The sequence below is a fragment of the Pteropus medius genome, unplaced genomic scaffold (assembly GCF_902729225.1).
Source record: "Pteropus medius unplaced genomic scaffold, Ma_sr-lr_union100, whole genome shotgun sequence".
Classification (NCBI taxonomy): Eukaryota; Metazoa; Chordata; class Mammalia; order Chiroptera; family Pteropodidae; genus Pteropus; species Pteropus medius.
The window spans coordinates 15,986,776-16,003,966 of record NW_024345601.1 but is presented as its reverse complement, the minus strand read 5'-3'; the positions used below and the strand labels follow the sequence as shown (position 1 = coordinate 16,003,966).

Below are 17,191 nucleotides of genomic sequence, written 5' to 3'. Positions count from 1 at the left end.
TACTTTCCTTAAGCCTTCTACACAGCCCCAGCTCTCTCATCTCCTATATGACCCAAAAGAGATTGCTTTATTTCCTATATGACCCCAAAATTAGGCCATTGGGCAAAAACTGCTCTATTTTCCTGCCTCTTATTTTACCCCTGTTATATTCATCTGTCCATTCTCAAAAAGATGGGTACTCCAATTAAGGCCAATGTAAATCCCTGCCCTGTCTATCTTCCTCTTCATCAATGATCACTTCTTATATACAACTGGGCCACTGCATTGCACAGCTGTAGAAATCCTACTTCACTACCATCTCTTTCCCTCCAGTCTACATATTAACAACAACGATCTCCCTTCCCTCTATGTCCTTCTTTAACTATTACTTATTCTCTGTCCCCTCAGAGTTATTTACACTTGGCTCTTTACCTTCTTTACCTTCTTTTCCCTCTCCATTGTACTGTAATTCATTTATTCTTTCCATATATATTTATTAAATAACTATTAAATACCAGTTACCATGCTAGATGTTCAGACTATAGCAAGTTGTAGACACACACACACACACACACACACACACACACACACACACACATACACACACATATACGTATATGTATAGCCTCTCACACTCATGGAGCTTACAGACTATTGAGAAAGAGAAATAATAATAAATCAAATTTTTAAAGTACATAATTTCAAACAGAGATAGGTTTTATTTATCTCCACATAAGTAGAAGTAACATATAAGAGTCTCATGTGTAGCAAGAAAACTGACTTGATATCCCTATTAATATACTTGTTTTGCAATGGCACAGTTGCAAAACAAATACTACCATGTTTTTGAGGACAGACTAAGGGAATTTCTCACCCCGGAGCAGGTCAATGGAAGAGACATTTGAAGTTTTCTGAACCTCTTGGCATCCCTCAGGTCTATTTTTTCAACATCTATAGGCCAGCCTATTGAGGTATGGAGTTAGGCTAAGAGTGAGGAAGGAGGACATTCCAATCACACACACCCAGCCCTCTGGGTCCAGTACAAAAATGAGTAGCTTGATTTCTGATGTGAACATACCGATTTGGGGGAAGGATCTACCTGTTGAGCCCCAGTTTCAGAAAACAGGCTGAATGAAGTTAATCAAGCTTCAGACACAAGCACAATGAAAGAAGGAGGTTCCATGAAGGCAGATGAGTGATGAGGCTGGTGGCTTCCTAGGAAGTCTCATTTCTTATCATGATTGCATCTGACAAGTGTTTCCATGACTCCAAGGGGAATCCTGGCTCTCACAGGGCCAACATTCAGGAAAGTTCTGCCCAGAAGGGTAAGAAGGTAGTGGTGCTCAGATACGAGCCCAATATGAGTTATGGCTGCAGAGTTCTTGAATGCTTATTCAAGTCCATCCTGTTTCAAAGATATAGAGTTGGAATTACACTAGGTGTGGGGCAAAGGCAGAAGCCTTTGCAGACAGACAGTTGTGGCTTTGCAGCCTAGTGGTGGTGCCACTCCCAACTGTGTCAAGATGATTTCAGTTCCATGTAACAGGATTCTCAACTAGCCTGGCTGAATTCATAAGGACATTTACAGTTTACTTAAGAGGAAGCCCAGAAATCGTCAGCACCAAGCTCAATGAGACCATCAAGGACCACACTTTTCTCATCCTTTTCTTCTCCATTCTCAGGCACATCCCATCCCCCAGCCTCATGATTGCCATAAGACTGACTAAGCTGCCAGTTTCATTTCCTCTCCTGATAACATCCAAAATATGAAGCAATAGGGACAAGGGATAAGGGCTTTCTTGTTTTCTGCTTTTTCTCTCAGCAGGGAGAACACACTTCTTGAGGAGCCACCATCAGTCTCCCCGCTCATGCCCACATCTGTACCAATCATGGGTAGAGCAGAGTATGGTTACCAAAACTGGCTTTGACTAACCTTGACTCACTGACTCATGAGGAGTTAGACTCATTGCCACCTACCCCTCGCCCTGCAAATCAGCCTCTGCTAACAAGGAGGCAAGTGGGAGTGACCCTGGGGAGGCAGTCAGCAGTGTGTGAGTCTCAGTTGCCTCATCTCTTCAAAGGGAGAATAATAGTACCTGCCTCACTGGGTTGGTATGAGGATGAAACAAAACAACAAAAGTAGAGCACTTGGTACATAGTGAGTGCTTATTAAATGCCTATCCCCTTCTATGAGTTAGACTATCTAGATTCTTAGGACTAGCAGGGACCTCAGGGGTTAGCTAGGCCAACCTCCTTTTACAGGTCATAGAACAAGTGGGTATTAGCACCAGACCCAGGAAAGAGATGACAATGGCTTAGTAAAGCATGGTGAGAAAAGGTCAGACTGGGATATATTATGAAGTTTGTGCCAACAGAATTTGCTGATGGCTTCCGCAGGTAGGTATGAAAGAGCAGAGACAAGGATGCGTCAGGGTTTTTAGCTGGTGCGCTTGTACTGAGGTGGGAAACACCATGGGGGTTAGAATTACTGTGGCTAAAATGGGAAAAAGGCAATTTGAAGCTTGCAAACATTTTTGTTTTCACATTCTTTGTTTTACAGATTTGGGGATGGTTTATACCATATAGAAAATGGGCTATTTCTAACTCTACAGAAAAAGAAGATGTCTAGAGATTGCCATACAATTTAGTTTCCTACAAATTTCCCAGGATTTGGTTACCTAATGTTGACATGATCAATTCAAAAGTCAAATTAATGTCAGAAAAGTCTCTCCTTTGCAAAGCCAACATGCCCTCTCTTTGGCTCACTCCATTTGGCACAAACAAAATTTAGAAAACAACCCATTATCACCTTTCTGTGGGCCCTGGAGGCTTCTGGACAGTGCCTTCAAGAGATACAAACCCTGCTCCTCATAAAGTGGTAGTTTTTCTTAGTTTAGGGAACACCAAAGACACAGTATTGAATGCAACCCAGGGAGGTTGGTTTTGCTTATCTGCTCAAGAACACACCTTCAGATACTCATTGGTTCTCCAGCAGCCAGGCCAGATGTGGCCCTTGTCAGACTGAGTAGATGCAGCCTCTGGGTACTGGCCAGCCCTCAGACTGTAATTCAGTCTCCTCACTCACCCTTGCCTTATAGTAGTGGTAATGGTTGGGGTTATGGATGCCAAGGAAAGTATAGATCAGAGAAAGAGCTTCAATAATCCGTAATGATCACTCAGATTAATGGTTCTGAGTCTTGACTGTAATTGGAATCACCTTGGGTATCTTCTAATAATATTAATGCCTATGTCCCACCACCCAGAGATTCTAATATAGTTGGGGGTGTGGCCAGGGCATCAGCAATTTTTAAACCCTCATCCAGTGATTCTAACATGCAGCCAGGATTAAAAACCACTGACTTTGTCCCATTCTCATTGAGTCCCAGAACTAGAAGAAGGCCACATGGCTCACTTAGGTAGTATATGAGGATTCAGACTCAGGTTTCACAAATGTAGCAGTGATCTTAAATAGAGGAGGGCACAGGCACAGAAAAAAAGAGGAAGACCAGTTTAGAGTATTGGTGGGAATGCTTGTGAACTCACTGAATTCTAAATAATTTCTATGGTTCATGTAAGAGTTTGGTTAGATTACTTCGAAATGTCCCCTGGTGAAAGGGCATGGCTTGAAGAAAAGCAGACACCAGCCCTGGTCAACTTTTCTCTTCCAAAGCCATGCCCTCCCTCAGGAGTGGTGCTCACTACTTGTGACAAACAGGTGCGAAAGGACAGAGCTCACTGAGAATGCTGGGCTTCTGGTTTTGGTGTTCTCAGGGATGAAGAACTGTGTCTGGAAACAGAACACCTATGCCCAGGACACCGAAGAGAGACATTAGACAAGTTTATAGGAACCAGTTGACAAAAGCCAGGCATTGTCTAACACTTTAAAAATAATGTCTGCAACAGGTTAGTTTATAAACCTTGAGATGCTTCTGAATTACCTGAGGAAATTTGTCAAAATGAAGACCACATGGACCAACCTTTAGCGATTCTGTTTCAGTAAAATAAGACCACGAGAATCTGCACTTTTAAAAAGTACCCCCCAATACACATATCTTCTCACACACGGGCCAGAGCCCTTAGCACTGGGTGCTAGGGATCCCTCAGAATTTATCTGCAAAATAGAACCACACTATCACCACCACCACCATTCCCCTCTATCCTTCTCTTTCCTCTCTGCATGTTCAAGCCATCTTGTCAACTCCACTAGCACAATGTAGCCAGAATCCCCCAGTTCTTCCTATCTTCAGTGCTACCATGTTGCTTTAAGGCACCATCACCCTCCCTTTGGACCAATGCAACAGCCTGCTAACTGATCTCCTTTCTTTCACACTTATCCTCTGCAGTCTATTCTCTACGTAGTTACCCAATAAATCTGTTTCTAAACAGATTTATTGAGGTATATGTAACCTCAATACATTTCATCCCTTGTAAGTATACAATTCAGTTGTTTTTGGTAAATTTATAGAGTTGTACAACTTTCACCACAAACATTTAGAGCATTTTCATCTCCCCGCAAACAGAATGGACCCCAGTTTGTAGTCAGTCTTGGCTACCACCCCAGCCTGAGGCAATCACTGATCTGGTTTCTGTCTCTACAGGTTTTCTTTTCTGCAAATTTCACATAAATGGTATCAGTATATGTGGTGGCTTGTGTCTAACTTCTTTCACTTGGTAAAATGTTTTTGAGATTCGTCCATATTATAGCATGTATCCATAGTTCATTCCTTTTGATTGCTCAATAGTATTCTATTGTATGAATATACCAAGTTTTTGCATATTTGATTATCCATTCACTAGTTGATGAATACATTATTTCTAGGTTTTGGCTATTATAAAAAATAATACTAAGAAAATTTGCATACAAGTTTTTGGGTGGACATGTTTTCATTTCTCTTGGATAAATATCTAGGAGTAGAATAGCTGGGTCATATGGTAAGTACATGATTAATGTTTTATGAACCTGTGAAAATATTTTCCAAAGTGGTTGTACTATTTTATGCTCCCACCAGAAATGTATGAAGGTTCCAGTTTCTCCACATCTTGCCAATACTTGATATTGTTAGTCTTTGAGAGTTCTAATAGGTGTGTAATGGTATCCCATTTTGGTTTTAATTTGCATTTCTGTAATGACTTATGATGTTAAGAATATTTTCATGTGCTTACTAGCCATTTGAATTTTTTTTGTGTGTGTGTGTGAAATGTCTATTTAAATCCTTTGCTCATTTAAAAATTGGGTGGTTGTCTTATTATTGAATTTATTAGTACTAATAGTTTGGATGTGTTTTTTTTTGGTAGATTTCTTAGGATTTTCTGCATACAGAATCATGTCACCTGTAAATAAAGACGGTTTTTCTTCATCCTTCCCAATCTAGATGCGTTTTCTTTCTTTTTGTTGCCTTATCACAGTGACTAGACCCGCTAGTGCGGTGCTAAACAGAAGTGGTGAGAGGGGGCATCGTTGCCTTGTTCCCTATTCTCGGTTTCAGGGGTAAATCAGTGTTTAATATTGAGTATGAATTAGCTGTAGGTTTTTCAAAGATACTCTTTTTTAAATTGATGAAGTTCCCTTCTTTTCCTATTTTATTGAGAGCTTTTAACATGAATGGTTATTACATTTTGTCAAATGCATTTTTGAAGTGAGTATTAGAGATTTAATAGGCTTAATATTGGAATTAGACCATGGGTGGAGCTGGAAGGAGGTCTGGAAGCGGGCAGCTGAAGAATCAGAAGAAGTCACTAAAGACATGTTGCTGGGTTCAGATTGCTAATATTTTAAGGATTTTTGCACCTATGTTTGTGTGGATACGAGTCTTTAGTTTTCTTATGATGTCTCTCTAGCTTTGTTATTAAGATAATACCAGCCTCGTATAACGAGTGGGAAGTGTTCCTGCATCTTCAATTTTCTGAAAGATATGTAGGATAGCATTATTACTTCTTTAAATATTGGATGAAATTATTCAGATGAACTCTTAAAAGCTTAATTCGGATTATATTTCCCTTTAGCTTAAAATCTTTTTGTTGCTTTCTATCCCATTTAGATTAAGATCCAAACTTCTCACCTGGCTTAAAAAACTCTAACTTGTATCCTCTGTCTACTGTTCCAAACTTGTTTGTCAGCTGTCCACCACTCTCTCTCATTGCATTCCAGCCACTTAGCCTTTTGTGTGTCCTTCAAACATGTTGAGCTGCTCTCACCGTGGCCAACTCATTTGTAGCTCCTGGCCTTTTCATTGGCTGCTTCCTCTGTCCAAAATGTACTTTCTCCAGGTCATTTCATTGTTGGTGCCATCTTGTATTCAGATCTCAGTCTGAATCTCAGCTCCTCAGAGAGGCCTTTCTAAAGAGAAGACCAGACTAAAGGATTTACTTCATCACTGTCTATTACGTCACCATATTATAATTCCCTGCATAACACTTAAGCGCATCTGGAGTTTTCCTTGCTATCTCTTCTCACTTGAATGTAAGTTTCTTAAGAGCAGGAACCTCATGTTTTTTCTTGCCAGTGTCTACCCACTACCAACAACAGTGCTGACACATAGTAGGCGATCAATAAATATTGGTCGAATACATGAACATCAATAACGACAATAATAGTTGCTCTTTAGGAGCAGGCACTAATTTAAGTTTTACAAATATTTAATTGAATTATCTATATACTAACCCTAAATGCAGATATTATTTTCTTCTATTAAATGAGAAGGAAATGAAACTTAGGCTAAATAACATGCTGATGGCCACACAGCTATTAGAATACAGAGCTAGGGCACATCTGATGTCTGATGTCAGAACCGGCCCTGAGCTAATCTGTACCTGGACATACATCCTCTTTGGTTACAGGCAGGAAAAGCTGATCCACCAAATTAGGGGTAGTGACCTCAGGCTGACAAATTTTTGTGAAAGCCCAGGGTGAGGCCTCTTTGTTCCAAGCAGTGATCTGCATGGACCTGAGGAACTGCTGCAAAGACCCCCACACCCTACACCCGTCTTGGTAAATAACTTACGTCCTTGGCTCAGGCTGAGCTTTCACATCCTCTTTTTAAAAAAGAATTTGATCCCTTAAACACAGTTGGCTTAATTTTTTGCATAATGTAAATTCTGACTCCTGTCTTTTGTAAAACCAATCAGTGCCCTCCTGACCTCCATGTGTCTGTGAGCTGAAGTGCTGGCTATTTTAGCAGTCTGGCCACTGAAGCTAATAATAACAGTGAATCACCAGAGAGCTTTCTCTGCTCCAAGCATAGCACCAAGAGCACCTCAGAGATGATTTCGTGCCATCTCAGCAACAGCCCCAGGAGCTCGCTCTGGTTATTAGCTTCTTTTACGTATTAGAACTCTGAGGCTCAATGGGGTTAGATTACAAACCCCAAATCACATCACTAGTCCATGGCAGGCTGGCACAGGATATAAACCTAGGTCTGTCTAGACTCCTAGTGGCTATGAACATACCTGCATTATTGAGTATAGTGTCTGGCTGAGAATCATGGGATGTTTACTATTACTTTTATGGGGATAAAATAATACTAATGCTGATATTAACTCCAAGTGTTGTGATGGGCACTCAAAATACATTATCTCACAACATCCCTATAAGGGGTACTGTTGGGGCCCACCCAGGTTCCCTTTAATTTGCTGCGAACCCTTTCCTTAGCGGCTGTGTGTTGGTGCTCTCAGCTCTCAGCTCCTTCCTTCTTCCAAGCACTGGGCTGCCTAGAAATGACTGCTTTCCCTCTGGAGGTGACCTTCGGTCAATGACTGACAAACAGGGCGTAATAGGCTGGTCCTTCACCTCAGGCCAGATAACTCTCTGGTTCCATTGGTTCTACAGAGCTCTCTGTGGGAGCAGGCTGAGGTTAGAATTCAGCTGAATTTACATGTTTCTTGGCCTTTTCCTTTGTTCTATCCTGCTTCCCTTTTTCTTCTCTTGAAGAATCCCCATCTTAGGTCTTGCTTCTCTAGAACCTTGGACAAGCCCCATGAGTCCAGAACTACTATCTGTATTTTGCAGAAGGAGAATGTGAGGCTGTAGATGCTGTCTCTACTGAAGGCACTCCATGTGGCTCCTGGAGGTGTTACATGACTCTGGGCTACTTGCACATAGAGAGAATGTTTTTCCTCAGCTTCCTTCTTTGAAACCACTGTTTCCCAAGGGTAAGCGAACAATTTCACCTCCAGAGCCTCTATACCCTCTGGGCTAACTCTCTTACCTTCATTCTTTCTCTAGCTCTGTTTAATCATTGTCTCCCATTAAACATCATGGACCATGATATCAGACACACGCAGACAAGCTGGGGGCTGAGGTAGTCATGGATTTTGGCTGTCTAGCATGATTTTCCTCCTGTCCCTTCCACTGATAGCACACCCTGTCCCGCCGTCCACATACACACACATCTCACATTGTGGGCACATGACCCAGGCTGGACCAGTGCACGATCCCTTTCTGGTTGCAGATATCGGTTCAAAAGTGAGCATATGACCAAGCTAGGCCAATCAGAGCCCTACTCTGGGACTGATTTGTAGACACCAAGGAGAAAGATAGCCTCTTGCTTCTGAGATGCTGAAAGATTCACATCTGGGACTGTCAGTGGCCCTCTTCCCTGCTGCATGGAAAAAGTCACTCTAAGGTAATGGAGAATAGCCAACACCAAGGAGAAACAGCACCAAGAGGTAGAGAGAGAGAAGACAGTGGTCTGCAGCACCGGTGCAGTCCCAGGCCTGTCACATTGGACGCATCCCGTCCTTCCCATTTACACAAGCCAAAGTAGTCCTTGCCTTGATTTCTGTCTGTTGCACCTAAAAGTTCTGATCTACACTGAGCACAGCTGGATGTCACTTCTAGGTGAACGAATTCCAGGGGACAGGCTATATTCTCCAAAGGCATAGCAGCAGCTCAGTCATAGAAGGTGAAATTAGGACTGGAAATCAGGTCTCCTGACTCTATCTAGTTCCTATTCTGTTTATTCCATTGCTCTACACCCTGAGCTTTTTCAGGTAGGTCATTACCAGGGCTTGCACCTGGGTAGTGACTCGCCAGGATGTGAATCAGCTGGAAGGGAGCTCAGAACTGGAGGTTCTGGCCAGAAATCCCTCAGGCTGAGCTGTCACGTGCAGGTCTTTTCAGCAGGGAAAGAGTGGGAGCTGAAGTTGGGAAAGTGGGCTGATAAAATGCAGGTCTTAGAAATATTTTTGGCTTTTGCTCAACCCCATCAAGGCAGAGTGTCATGTTGGGGCTTTCTGTCCTGTTGTGGTTTCCCCGATGTCTATTCCTCCAGGGAAAGTTTAGGAATCTACTCAAAGTGAGCGTAGGAGCTCTGGCCAGAGTTTGTGCTAGTGGGAGCCAGCCACAGTTTTGGCTCTGGGAGAACATGCTCAGCTTCCCTCTTTGTCTGCTTTCTCCCGCATCATGTGGCCTGCATCTCATGTGCCCATACTCTTCTCTGCATTCAAATCTCTTCTCAGGAGAGTATTGGATATCAGTTAACTATCCCTTCATGTGAACTTGAGATATTGCATGCTCTTTTCTAGGAGAATTTGGAAGCTAAATGTATATTTGTATATTTGGGTAATAAAAATACTGTTTCCCATTGAAAGACTTCAGGGAGTAGTGGATGTAGGAGGTATTTCTTGGTGAGAGTTGGGGGAAGGGGAAGCATCCTTCCAGAACTTCCTATTTTTAAATGTAAGGATATCCCTGGCTAAATGTTCTGTGGGAGTCCTTGTTCCCTTTCTGGAAGTACAAGTGCATGATCACAGGTGCCTTTTGGAGACTCCATCTTCACTGATGTTGCTAAATCTAGTGGACTGATTTTGCCTACTGCCTTAGTTTGAGTTACCTCAGAGGCAAACTTGGAGGTAAAAATTTGAGTGCAAGTAATTCATTTAAGAAATAATCTCAAGAATGCTGATAGTGGGGTCAGAAAGTGAGACAGAGGAAAGATGGAAATAGATACAGATGTTTTATCAAGTCAGTTACCCCTATGGGCAACTAGACTCAGTCCCCCTGGAGAACTCTGAATGAATGAATAAACGAATGAACATAAGCATGAATGACAGTAATTACCTCTTTGAGAGGTTTGAAGTAAATCAAGGAAAGGGTCTGAGTCCCATGTCTGGATCAACGCAGAATGGGAGAGGACAAGGAGCCAAGAGAGCATCTGTAGGAATTGAGATGCAAGTGAAACTAGGAGTTCAATGGTGGCAGGAGCTCAGAGGGTGTAGGAAAGAGGTGACCTTGAGAAGAAATGATGGGAGAGTTAGCCCAATCTTGCAGAGCACATTAAACTTTTCACAGAACCTGGGATGGGGGCTGGATTCAATTTTATTTAATCTTGCATGACAGAGAGGCCTCAGCTGACACCTAGGTAGTAGATAAATAGGAGCAGCTGAGAGACCTCAGTCCTAGATCTGACTCCTTCCTCATGGTGCCAACTTAAGCAAACCATTTTACATAGTGTTGTAGGATGGTTAATGGCCCCCAGAGATGTTCATGTCCTAATCTCCAGAACTTGTGAATATTACCTTACATGGCAAAAGGAACTTTGCTGACATGATTAAATTATGGATCTTGACATAGAGAGATTATCCTGAAGTATTAAGTGGGTTCAAAGTAATCAGAAAGGTCTTTATAAGAGGGAGGCATAAGGATCAGAGTCAGAGAGAAGGTGATCTGACCATGAAAGCAGAGATTGGAGTGGTGTGGCCAGAAGCCAAAGAGTGCCAGCAGCCTGGAGAAGCTGAAAGAGGTAAGGAATGGGTTCTTCCCTGGAGCCGCCAGAAGGAACCAGCCCTGCTGACACCTTGATTTGAGCCCAGTGGGACTCATTTCAGACTTATGACTCCCAGAACTATATAAGAATACATTTGTTGTTGTTTTAAGCCCAGGTTTGTGGTAGTTTCTGGTGGCAGCAATAGGAAACTAATGTCCTTGCTGTGCCTCAAGTTCCTCATCTATAAATTGGAGCCTCAGCCAAACTTAGGTGACTTCTGAGGTCCCATCTAATTCTATCTCTCACACTTGTATTCTATAGTCATCTTGGCTTTCTTTTGAGCTAGATAGAATACCTATGTCTTTTCCTGACATTAAGAAATCAAGGTCCAATGAGATATAACAAGGACACACTGCTATGGCTGATGCGAACTAGAACAGTCACCTGTCTCTGCATTTCCTTTGGATTAAAAAGTCATAAAAGAGGTCTTTCTTGCTTATATTTGGTCGTATCTGGAGTAATTTTAGCCTATTTCAGTGGTGTTGACATCATGAAATGAGAACTCAAGGTGGAACTCACGGAGGACTTGAAAGTCAAAGTCAAGGTGATGAGCAACAGCTCATAGTGATGAATAAAAACCAATTTTCAAGTTTATAAACAGCTACAAAGCCTCATGGTCTCACAAGGTAGTGCTACCCAGGATTACTATTTTGGAATTAAAGTAACATCAGGACATTTTTTTCACCTATTAAGGGGCTTTTTATCAGATCTTAATGTGCATTTCTGCCCAATGAGTATTTGTAATTTTCAGCCTCCATGTGAGAAAAGGGAAGGAATATATTACACAAGAGACAAAAGAATGAAAGTTTTAATCTTTACTCATGGGTTCACTGGAGAACTGTGCTCTAAAAGCCTGCACAGTCCTGAGAAGGACATTGAGTACTTTTTATAGGATGAATGTTGTTACTTCATTCTTCCTTTCATTAAATCAACAAATATTTATTAAACATCTACTTTATAACACACACTGTTCTAGGCACTTGGGAAAACTCAATGAACAAAATGGGCAAAAGCCCTTGCCTGTATGGCTTGCACATTCTAAACATATTTGATGGAGGGCGGCACTATAGATAAGTCTCTTGGGTATAGCATGACCAATAGCAGAAATGCTGGTATTTATAGAATTGGGGGACTGCCCTAGAACCAATTCATGGAAACTGAGTCACTTTGTCAGCTTGAGTCTTGGGCATCCATTTCTCCTTCCCAACCGCCCTGCCATGTCTCTTTTCAATGCATGTGCACGTGGCCCAGCAGGAAGGACTGGAGCTTGTGGAGCCAAGATTCTGTGGTTCCAGTTCTGGCTCAGCCACCCCCACCTGTGTGACACTGGGAACGTTGTCTTCAATCTCTCTGAGCCTTGGTTTCTTAAACTGTAAAAGAAAGATGATAACAGTTACTTTGGATTGCTGTTGTGAGTATTAAAGAATGGAAAGTGCCTGGCCCAGATTAGATTTGATTTTATTACCTGTTCTCATTGCTAGCTCTGGGCTGGATGAGCTCTGGTGCAAATGGTTATTCTAGATTTAAGTAGTTGTGGAATACAGCAGTAGGGAGGAACATCAGAACAGAGGAAGCCAAACTCATTTGTGAATGGTAATGAGACAGCAGGCACTGGGCAAGGTGTACAGCTGGAAAGGGGCAAGATATTCATTCATTCATTCATTCATTCATCCATTCATCCATTCAACAAACATCCACCAAGCCCTCCTGTGTACATGCATACTGTATTGGGATCCATAGGGGCTGAGAGGGGAGATGGGTGCAGTCAGGTGAAAGAGATAGACATGTAGCAATTACATTAGAGTGTCATATGTGCTCTGATGGTGGCATGCACTGGTGGGTTTCTGGAAAAGGAAGGAGGCTCACCTCCCTGCCCAGGAATGAGGAAGATGTCAGAGAAGATTGCCCAGATCATGTCCCCACAGAACTGAAGGCATTAGCTAGGCTGATGGCTTTCCAGGTAGGAGGAAAGCAAGGGAGAAGGCAGAGGTATGAGAATGTTTGGTGTTTTGTGGGAACCAGGATGTAAGTGTAGCTGGGATTTAGGGGTCAAGAGAGGAGATAGTATAAAGGTACAGAAGCCTCCAGAGGCCAGGACATGGAGGACTTGGAATGTCAGACTTAGGAGCTTGTAAACATTACTCTGAAGTAATGAGGCACTATTGGTGGATTTTTAGCTGGGGAAAGACATACTCAAGCTCATGTTTTAGAATGGTTACACTGTGTCATGGAGAATGAGTGAGTGGGGAGAGCAGTAAAGATGGAAGCAGAGTGAGACATTAGGAGGCTCTCGTTCAATTCTGTTAAGTATGAGGATGGCCTGACTTTAGGAAAATGGCAGTGGGGCTGGACTGGTGGTTCTCCCTTTGGTTGCATGTAGGAATCACCTGGACAAGCTTTTTAAAATATCGATATTTGGACTTTGTGGAAACATGGCGTAGTGAGAGACGTCCTCAGATCTCTCCCCTTGAAACAACAAACAACATCTAAAACTCAACAAAAAACACCCAAATTGCACACCAGCATGTCTGAGTGTGGGATCTGCACATAAGAGCTACCACAGGTCAGGCCCCCGGGTGTTGGGTGGTAGACTGGGAGAAATAAAGAAGCTGCTTCTCACAGATGCTGGAGCTCCCTGTAGATGGAGGGGGAGGGGAGAAGGTGCGGTGAGTTCTCTGAACAGCCCTGCCTGGGAGAATTGGGAGTTCCACACAGCCTGCAGCAGGGCCCAGCCATCAGGGCAGAAAGCAGAGAAGCGGGACGGGACTGCAGAGAAACAACAGTTGAGTTTTATGGGCCACGGTTACAAAACCGAGGCTGAGCCACAGCCCCCAACTCCCAACACAGAGGGCCCCTCCCCCCATACCCTTCGAGAATGATCACCATAGAGCCCCAGTGGAATCAGTCAAACGCTGCCAAGACTGTTGCTGACACTGACAGGGATTGAAACTAAGGGTAGCGAGTGTGATTAAATATCTATAAGAAAATAAAAAAGGCATTATTAAGGCTTTATATAAAGCAGAGATGCAAGAGGCTTAGATGCCACCTACTGGAAACCAAAACAAAAGCACCTTCTTTGCAACAGGCTAAAGAGAGACCTTTATATAATAAATCTTCTTTCTGGAAAAACAGCAGTCCAGGTGGAGAAATAGTCCATTAAACACCATGAATAACCAAGATGACAAGGCATCTCAGAAAGAAAGAGAAAAATCTCCAGAAAATCTCCAGACATAGAAATATACAACTTAAATGACAGAGAATTCAGGATGGTACTTCTGAAAAAACTCAGTGAGTTCCAAAACGAGTCATATCAACAATTTCAGGAATTGGAAAAACAACTAGATGAGCAGAGCAAGGAGATTGAAATCCTCAAGAAGAACAGAATTGATTCTCTGGAGACAAAAAACACACTGCAAGAGTTGAAAAATGAAATAGCAAGCTTGGGAAATAGAGTCGACCAAATGGAGGAAAGGATCAATGATATCGAAGCAGAAATCTAGAAATAGAAGGAAGAAGAGAGAAAGTGAAGAATGAAAAATAATGAAAGAGAAATACAAGAACTAGCTGATACCATCAGGAGAGGAAACATAAGAATAATGGGCATTATAGAAGGCGAGGAAAAGGAGCAGGGACTAGAAAGCATTTTTGGACAAATAGTTGACAAGAATTTCCCAAATCTAAGAAATGAGCTGGAGCTTGGAATTCAAGAAGTCAACAGAACACCCAATTATCTCAACCCAAAAAGGCCTTCACCAAGACACATTGTATTAAAATTATCAAAAATCAATGACAAAGACAGAATTCTCAGAGCAGCCAGGGAGAAGAAAACAGTAACTTATAAAGGAAAACCCATTAAATATCCTTGGACTTCTCAGTGCAGGCCTTACAAGCCAGAAGGGAATGGAAACAAATATTTAAACTATTAAGCGAAAGGAACTACCAGCCTAGAATAATGTATCCAGCTAAGCTCTCCTTTAGATATGAAGGAAAAATTAAGACCTTTCCAGACATACAAAAATTGAGGGAATTCTTCACTACGAGGCCTGCACAACAGGAAATACTGAAAGGGGTCAGCTCATCTAAAACAAAATGACAAAAAAAAAATAAAAATTAGGAATAAAGTGACTATCAGGCAAATAGAAGCAGAAGAGTGCAATCCTTACTGAGAACAGGGCATTATAAGCTTGAATAATAAGAGAATTGTTATAACAAGATAGTAATGAATGTTCAACATACATAGGGACAAATTGAGATAACGATGACTGAAAAGGGGAGGATTTAAAGATCCAAACTTGCAAAGAGGAATGGAGATAAGGCATGCACAGAAGAAAATGGACGACTGTGTATATATATATATATATACACATATACATACATATATATATATATATATGTATGTATATATATATGTGGTTACCATTATGAATATGTAAAGGATAGTTACATATATATATACATACATATATATATGTATGTGTATATATATATGTATGTATATATATATGTAACTATCCTTTACATATTCATAATGGTAACCACATACCAAAGATTCAAAACTAAAGTATATAACATAAAACAAAAAGAACAGGAGGGAAAACCCACAAAACCCAACAACAATAAATAAAACAGAAACACAAGGACAAGGAAGCAATGGAACACCGAGCCACCAGAAAGCAAAAGATAAAATGGCTATAAGACGACCTCATATTTCAGTAATCACCCTAAATGTAAATGGATCGAACTCACCAATAAAAAGGCACAGAGTTGCAGAATGGATCAAAAAACAAAACCCAACCATATGCTGCCTCCAGGAGACACATCTCAGCTCCAAAGACGAATATGGACTCCAAATGAAGGGGTAGAAAATGATATTTCAAGCAAATGGCATTCAGAAAAAAGTGTGAGTAGCGGTACTAATATCAGATGAAATAGACTTCAAAATAAAAAAGATAAAGATACTGAAGGACACTTCATAATGATAAAGGGAATCATGCACCAAGAAGACATAACACTTATTAATATCTATGCTCTCAATTGGGGAGCCTTGAAATATATAAAGCAATTACTAACAGAACTAAAGGGAGAAACAGATCAAAACAATATTGTAGTAGGGGACCTAAATACCCCACTGTTGGATATGGACCAATTATCCAAACAGAAAATCAATAAGGAAATAACATCTTTAAGTGACACATTAGACTAACTAGACATAAATGACATTTACAGAGCCTTCCATTCCAAAACAGCTGCTTATATATTCTTCTCTAGTGTAGAATCAACCACATAATGGGACACAGAGATAGCCTCAACAAATATAAGAGGGTTGGAATCATACCAACCATATTCTCTGATCATAATGCTTTGAAACTAGAGATCAACTGCAAAAAGAAATCAGGAAGAACCACAAATACATGGAGATTAAATAACATGCTACTGAAGAATAACTAGGTCAGAGAAGAAATGAGAAGAGAGATCAAGAGATACATAGAGTCTACGACCATGCCACCCTGAATGTGCCCGATCTCATCTGATCTTGAAAGCTAAGCAGGGTTGGGCCTGGTTAGGTCTTGGATGGGAGACCACCTAAGAAGACCAGGTGCCATAGGCATTAAAAAAAAAAAGATACATAGAAAAGAATGATAATGACAGTACAACATATCAAAACTTTTGGGACATGGCTAAAGAGGTCATAAGGGGAAGATTCATAACATTACAGGCCTATCTCTAAAAACAAGAACAAGCCCAAATAAGCAACCTAATGCTTCATCATAAAAACTCAAAAAGGAAAAACAAATGAAGCCTAAAGTCAGCAGAAGGAAAGAAATAATCAAAATTAGAGAGAAATAAATGAAATTGAAAACAACAACAACAACAAAAAACACAATAGAAAAAATTAATGCAACAAAGAGCTGGTTCTTTGAAAAGGTTAATAAAATTGACAACCCCCTGGCTAGACTCACTAAAGAAAAAAGAGAAAGGACACAAATAAACAAAATCAGAGATGAAAGAGGGGAAATTGTGACTGACATCACAGAAATACAAAGGATCATGCAAGAGTACTATGAAAAAGTATATAACACCAAATTTAATAACCTAGAAGACATGGACCAGTACTTAGAAAAATACAACCTTCCTAGACTGAATCAAGAAGAACTGGAAAATCTAAATAGACCGATCAGTATGCAAATTGAAACAATCATCCAAAACCTACCAAAAAGTAAAAGTTCAGGACCAGATGGCTTCACCAGTGAATTTTACCAAACATGCAAAGAAGGTTTAATACCTATTCTCCTAAACTCTTCCAAAAAATCGAAGAAGAGGCAATAATTCTCATCTCATTTTATGAGGCCAATATCACCCTGATACCAAAACCTGGTAAAGAAAACACAAAAAGAGAAAACTATAGACCAATATCTCTCATGAACAAAGATGCAAAAATCTCAAATAAG

At 41.1% G+C, this 17,191-nt stretch overlaps 1 pseudogene; it reads left to right on the top strand.

Annotated features, from left to right (window-relative positions):
- The first annotated feature begins 16,231 nt into the window (after positions 1-16,231).
- LOC120612015 (uncharacterized) lies at positions 16,232-16,350 on the top strand (annotated as a pseudogene).
- Positions 16,351-17,191: the final 841 nt, after the last annotated feature.